The following is a 7802-nucleotide window of genomic DNA, read 5'->3' as shown; positions in this document are numbered from 1 at the left end:
GACACTGGAGAAACTGTATTTCAGTTTGTAGGACAGCTATGAAGATACTTCACAAGATAGACTGATATGGCTAAGTGTGAAAATAGTTTTGAAAATCTACTAATACTTGTACAGTTCATCATCACGTGTTCAACTGACATGTCACTGTTCCAGTATAACCATTTAAAGTTGACACTAGGGGTGGCTGACCAGAAGCAGGATTCCATTAAAGGCGACAAGAGGGCAATAGATAAAACGGAGAAGATATGCTATGCTCGTTATGAAATGGGGTACATTGCGAGAAAGTGCAAGTCGGTCATCAACAAGCACGAGCAGAAATTTCAACATATAGCAGCTGGAGCTACCTACAGAGATAATCCTGGCAAGAAACAAGAAAAGAGTGACTGTCACCATGGATGCTACTGCCAGGAGAAACAGAATAGAAACAATACGCCAGATTAACCACAAAAAGGAAGTGCTATCTCCATTATTAAACAGTGCACGACTGATGGTCAACTCAAGTTATATATTCGGTTAACAGTGCCAGTGGTGATTGGAACATGTGACAAACATCGAGAGGTGCCAACAAATCACAACATGCCAGTTGGTGAAGGCTATGTCAGGGACACAAAAGTAAAGGTTCTACGAGACATTGGGTGCAGTAGTGCAGCAGGGAGAACCAGTCTAGTATCTGATGGCCAGATGACAGGCAAGGTAAATCTGTGTGTGCTGATTCATGGGACAGTGAGAAAGTTTCCCATAGCAAGAATACAGATTGACACTCCATATTACATGGGAGACTTTGAAGCCATGTGTATGAAGGCTTGTGGATTGGAAATATATCAGGCAGTAGAAGTTTGGGGAACCAGACAGAAAGAAGAAAGATGAAGCATCTACAGTCAGCACAAGAGCTCAAGAAAAGAACAAGCAAGACTCTAAAGGTGACATCCCGAATGTAGGTTTATGGGAACTGAAGGAAGCACAGAAGAAAGATTCTTCACTGCAGACAGTATCCCAGAGAAAGTCGAACTCACAACAAAGAAGAAAGAGAATTACAAAATGGAAGACTGTAAGAGAGTGCTGAACTGGATCTATCGAAGCAGTTCTACTGGGGAAATTAAACAGATAATAATAATACCGGACTTAAATTATGAAGCTGGCTCACAAGTCGACTGTGGGAGGACACCTGGGATCAAAGAAGATGGCAGACAGAATCACCAGCAACTTCCATTGGCTGGGGTCATCGGAAATGCGACCAGATCCTGCAGGTCATGTGACATCTGCCAAAGGATAATACCTAGCTAGAGGGCATATGAGGTCACGATCTAGTAAGTTTGACTAGGATCTAGAGTTAGAAATTAGTTATTGTCAGAGTGTCAGTCAGTCACTGGAGTATTCCTTTCAGTACTGAATGAGAATTCTGAGAAGTTAGTGACTAATCGCTTATACTTATTTTTTGTTAGTAATTTATTAGGTTAATCAGTCAGTTAGCAACTATATTCTATTGAAAGTGAAAGCATGTGAAAGTGAGATTGTATCAAACGTTAAGGAAGAAATAAGTGAGTGTTTAGTGTATACTACACAGTCAGTGAAAGAAACAGGAGACACTATTTTCTTTAAGCAGAATCTAAATTGCTCCTGTATAAATGTGTTATATTTGTTCCTCTATAAATGTGTTGTATTTTCACAGTAATATAATTCAAGTTCTTCGGTTGCAAGTGGCGATCTTGCAAAGCTTTACTTTTCGGTAGTTTGTTTTTTTGTTAACCGCAAAGCTATATAATGGCAGTGTATATTTGTGCAGTGCTCACCATAGGTATTAAAACCCCCGATTTTTAGCCTTATAAACCTTCAGACTTATCGCTAAACCACAGAGAAATCATTATAACAATTCAACTTCTAGTAACAGTGAAATTAAAAATTTGACACCTAAACTTTTTAACGTTACTCCATGTGAACGTATTGATATGTACTGATGTTTAATTGCATTCAGTAACAATTTACTTCGACCCCAGTTGGCTCAGATGTAAGTCTGTGGCTTATAACGTTAGGAAATCGTGTTTCGATACTCGCGGTGGGCTGAGCACAGAGAGCCAGCCCATTGTGTAACTTTATGCTTAAAAACAAACAAAAAAAACAATTTACTTTTTTATGTACTTTATCTAATAATGTTTATAATATCTTGAAATGACTTATACGTACAGAATAGCAACATTAACTTAGCCAAATCGCAGCAAATCTTAATTAACTTAATAGGGTGTTCAAGGATTTTGGAAACACTTTTGAAAAATCGTAGCCTCCCCCCCCCTTCAGTGGCACAGCGGCATGTCTGCGGACTTATAATGCTAGAAATCTGGTTCCGATACCCGTGGTGAGAAGAGCACAGATAGCCCGTTTTGTTGCTTTGTGCTTAACTACAAACAAACAAACGAACAATCATAGCGGGAAAGTCGTTTAACATAGTGACACATGGTTTAGTACATGTGCGAAAATAATGCTTAAAAGTTTTTTTTTAGTTGACTGACAAAAATATATCAGCGTTGGGTGTCCGAGAAGTGAAGTGCGGATTTCAGTCTGAAGCAAAATAGCGGCTAAGAAGAAGAAGAAGAAAGCAACATGTGTGTTGTGACTGCCTTGTTCGAATCCCTTACAGAGGGTGCAGAGAAAATTCAAACTATGTTATCCACAAGATCCACCTAGATGTATCGTAAGAAGGTTTACAAACGGTTTCATCAATTCAAGACGCAAGAAATGTCTTACTCAAAATAAAACGTTACTTATTGTGTCAGCGGACTGAGCGAGGAAGCCAGATCAACTGGTTATGTTTTTATGGGACTTCATGAACAGCATGGTTTATGCTAGTAAAGTAATGAACTGTGTTAACGTATCCAAGAAGCTTCACAAAGGTTACTCTTGCAGTGATGCAAAACACTTGGCAAAAGATTGGGCACAGACTAGGCGTTTTGCATGTAACTCGTGTTGCACGTGTTGAACTGTGGTGAGAAAAAACAGTAAAAAAAACTTTAAATGTTAATTATATTATTCTTGCAACAATTTGTGTGTTTCTATGACGGTTTTCCCGGCATAATTTTTTTTTCAACAGTGTTTCCAAAATTTTTGGAGACACTCTATTGTGATATTTGTTCATTTATGTAATATAATCCTATCATGTTGTCACATATTAAAAAAAAAAATCTTACTCAAATTTTGAACTAAAGTATAAAATATGGTCTAACGAACTGGCTTATTTTATACACTTTTTATTCGATTTACCATATTCACACAGATGTAATAAAGAAATAAAGCCAACGTTTAATAGTACACAATAAATGTTTAAAAATGAGACTGTCGCCAGTCTCAAAATACAAAAATTATTGTTTTACTTAATAATTGTATAGTATAAAGATAAAATACTGTGAGACTGGGAACAATCTCGTAGAATCTATATGTTTCTACATCATCATCAGGCATATCCATCAGAAAGTAAGAAACAGCAGCGTTTACGCTTCATAGGTCCAAGGTTCATTTTCGGTCTTCTCTGTCAAATTTAGCTTTCTTTGTGAACTAAGGTGTCTACAAAGAGACTCATATTTTTACTTATGTTCTGGTGCAATACTACAGTTATCGTATGCCCAACTGTGATAATCAAGTACCTGAGACGTGTTCAGAGTCTTTAAAGAAGGTAAAAGTGTGCATAACTTTAACATATCTTCGATAGTATAAAATCTTGAAAGAGATGGGAAAGTCTCTAAAATGTTTTTCGTGGATAAAAACAAGATTGCAACAAGTCAATTGTAAATGACAAATGGAAAATGCTTTAAATATGTTTGATATAGTCATTCATTTAGATTATTTTAGAGTCAATGAAAAGTAGTCTTTTGACTACCTGATGAAACCATAGTTCAAATAAATTAATTCAGCTATGAATTTGTTATGTTAGGTATTTTTATTTGTCTTTTACTCGCCACAGTGAACCCATATTTATATAGGATTTGAAGAATATGTTTTATCTTATCTTTGTGCACTCCAAAAGCGATCAGTTTTTGGTAGCATCACACTACCTATGCAGAGGTGTAGGAAGCAAATTAAAAGTGGGGAGACCCAACGTTTATTTGACTATGACGGATTTATTATTCTATATTTATTTTAATATCAACGTTTGTTTAGATTAAGTTTATATTTAGAAATATGCATAGCTTATAGTGTTAAATATGTATTGCGAAACTCCCGCCTATTACTAAAACTTGTAGAAGATTCTCGAGTGTAAGAATCAACAATATATGTATGTACGTAAACTCTTAATGTAGTTTTGTATTGTTACGTAATCTGAATTTTCTAGAAACTCTCCACACGCCTATAAATATAAACAACACGACGCGCCTAAAAAGTAGTATCTATTATTAGTTTGCTATAGTTAGTGTGCTATAAACTTCGGAAGCTATAACTGTGATTATTATAGCGCTTATCTATCGGAAAACTTCAGATATTTGACCAGGAGTATTTAAAAAGTTCGAACATTACAAATCATTTAACTTCAGTGGATTCTCATCGGACATTAGTACTTTCACGAAAACATTATATAACTCAATTGTGGAAAACTCGGCATGTGTGGCTGGTGAATAACGAACGACAAAGCTAGCTATCTCCCCTTAAGCGAATCGTACCTACATCAACTCGTAACTAACTCACTCATCGTGAACCCTAGATAAGATATCAAGAAGGTTCCAGACTAGAAAGAAGACTTTATATTGCTTGTAACTTTGTAAAATTTTTGTATATAAATCATTGTGTGTAATAACTATTTGTAATAACTGTTATTGTAAATTGTATTGTTGTTTGTATATTAAAACATATTTGTGTTAAAAAAGAAAACTGTGTGTATCAATCTTGTTGCCAAATATCATAAATTGGAGATATATCGGCACATATTTAAATACTAAATCCAAAGTACAATTTAACTAGTAAAGTTAAATGATCAGTTAACTCAGTTTCAAAATTGTAATACGTAACATGACCAAGCCACAGGCGCACCCATTACGGCCGGGATCCAGAGGTCTGTTTAGAGCCCTGTAAGCTCTTTGGTTCTGGATTAAATTTTATGCATTCTCATACTTTTCCTGAGAGTAATTTTCCAAATTTTGATGCAATTTTACTGGGATAAATTGGAAAGTGAAGGGAGGACTCCAGCTTCCTACGCCATTGTGAGAAATGTTAAACAATGTCAAAAGTGTAGTTGTAATATAATCCATTCCATCATGACCCTATATTTGCTGTTGTTGTTATGTGACTTGCTGATTTGCATATTAAAACGTTTTATTATATCATACAAAACTCTGTTTCAGAGTTAGCAATGATCAGTTAGGATACCTTTTCTTATTCTCTTCTACTTTTCTCTCTCTTGTTCTTAAAATTGTACATCTTTCGCATGGCTCCTAACTAGATGGAAGTACAATAAAGATGCACGAAACTCACTAAAGTTCATAATGAAATTATAAGAAGTACAGTGAAAATTTACATTTTCGTAACTCTTCTAAATTGTAGGGAAGTTGTAGTATTAGTGCACTATGTTTATTGTATGGTACTGCTTATTATAAAAAGTTAAAGCATTCTTCTGTTTCAAACCAAAAGAGTTACAGTTTATTCTTATCATTTTAATAATTGTGTTGATAACAAAACTACAACACCAATATCTTTTAGTAAAAAAAAAAGGGAACAGCACTCGTACTACTAACAAGTGCATTGGTGCTGATTGAAATCCCGCACAAAATGCCAGTATAATATTTTCATGTATCTACAGTACAGTATGAAAAGTTCTATCTACTGAAAATCAAGTAATGCTTGTAATACATTTTACACCACGGAATTGTGTTTTATATGTATATAATAAAATACTATTAATAGTTGATATTAACTTCCCATGAGAGCAATCTATGTACTTCGAGCGAAACTAAAAATCGACCTGGCAATCAGTAAAGCTCATTAAATATACTTTTCATGCATTCCTACTTAAAAAGATTAAAGCGCATTTTTTCATCAGTTGGGTGGCCTCGTTGTTAACGATATTGTCGACTGTAAATCCAATAATATCTAACAATGATTGACCAGCTGAAGCTATTTAGGTTATTCCTACATACATATTTTAAGCTAACAATCAGAAATAGTCTCTGTAATAAAAAAATATAGTACTAAGAAACAAAAGTAAAAAACAATACTTTTTTTCGTCCAAGATTTTGATTCGAAGCTGACGATAAACCAGCCCAGTTTCGTCTCCACTGAACTGGATTTTGGGAGAACACTTCTTTACAATATTCACTAATTTGATCTTCTAGTTTCAGCTGTATTTAAATCCACATCAAAAGAAAATTATTTAAGGCGGAAGATGAATCAGTGAATATCCTTGGTCTAGAATATTTTCAAAAATGCCGCACAGTGGATATTACGGTCTCTGGAACAAGGCTACAAACAAAAGCAAAAGAAATTGCTCAAAGGCTAAACAATTTAAAGAGTTTCAGGCTAGCAACGGCTGGTTAGACTCTTCAGGTTTAGGAATAATATCAAATTCCGATCTCTTTCTGGTATAACTTAAAAATAATTCCATGAGGTGGTCGATGCGAACTTGACTGTGAAAATCTTCAATCTGAGAGCAAAATAAGTAAAACGTTCCCGTGAGGAAGTTTTTCTGTATACATCATTCGGTAAATTAAAACATTGTCTTTCTTCTGGATATAATTAACGTAGTAGCAAAAGCCAAGCGATATATTAGCTTCAGTTTCGCAACAGCACTACTTGGTTGTTATATGAGGATGCGCCCTTGCAAAAGCACTAGTTAAGAACTGTTTTAAAATTCTATGTGACAATGGGTACAGAGTGGAAGAAGCTAAATGAATTAAACATTTAACACAAAAAAAGATGTTTTGGACTTGATTGATAAAGGTGCAAGTCAGCGTGCTCGAGCTGAAAAATTTTGCGTTGCAAATTCGACAATTGAAAACGTAAACAAAAACACAAACGCGATTCTAAAAACCTGGAAAGACTACTGCAATAACTAGAAAACGAGAGTCATTAAAATTATAATACCTACAGAACATTGTTTTATTAAAACTATAGTATATAAACCTTCGTTGTTAACTAATAATTAAAAGATTGGGCATTTTGACCGACCCCATGTGAAGAGGGTTACAAAGATATTTGATATATATTCTCATACTCCGCAACAAAATCAACAAACGATGCCATGTTGAGCGGCGAAGTTAAAGAGGGCATGAATACAACCATAGAATGAATATTATTTAGATGGCCAAAATTCAAGTTAGGCAGGTGGTCAAGTTATAAAGTATTTGTCATGTATAAAGTAATATGATGTTGATGGTTCCATGAAAATACGGTTAACTTAGGCCGTCTTTCACTGTATTTTTTATTCTGTTGAGAAAGTTTGCTTACTTGTACATGTGAAGACCTAAGCCTACCTGAAACAATTGTAACTCCGCCTAACTACAAGTACAAAATATTATCGTACCTATATTTCATTTCTAGTTTAGATATAATTAGCATTGTGAAAGGATATTATTCTATTATTATAACTATGTAAGTGTAAAATTTTAACAAATTATAATCGTTATGACGAGTAATCGTAATTAAAGATTCAGTATATTGTGTTCGAGTTCACTGGCTGACTATCATACTAAAGTAAATGTACCTTAGTCTGAATATAAACTCAACGTGTTCATGAACATTAAAACTCTAAACTTGTAGTAAAAATGTATGTAAAATGTTTGTTTGTAATTATGCACAAAGCTACACAAGGGCTATCTGTGCTCTGCCCA

This window comes from Limulus polyphemus, unplaced genomic scaffold, assembly GCF_000517525.1.
Source record: "Limulus polyphemus unplaced genomic scaffold, Limulus_polyphemus-2.1.2 Scaffold522, whole genome shotgun sequence".
Taxonomy (NCBI): Eukaryota; Metazoa; Arthropoda; class Merostomata; order Xiphosura; family Limulidae; genus Limulus; species Limulus polyphemus.
Note: the sequence above shows the minus strand (reverse complement) of the source record.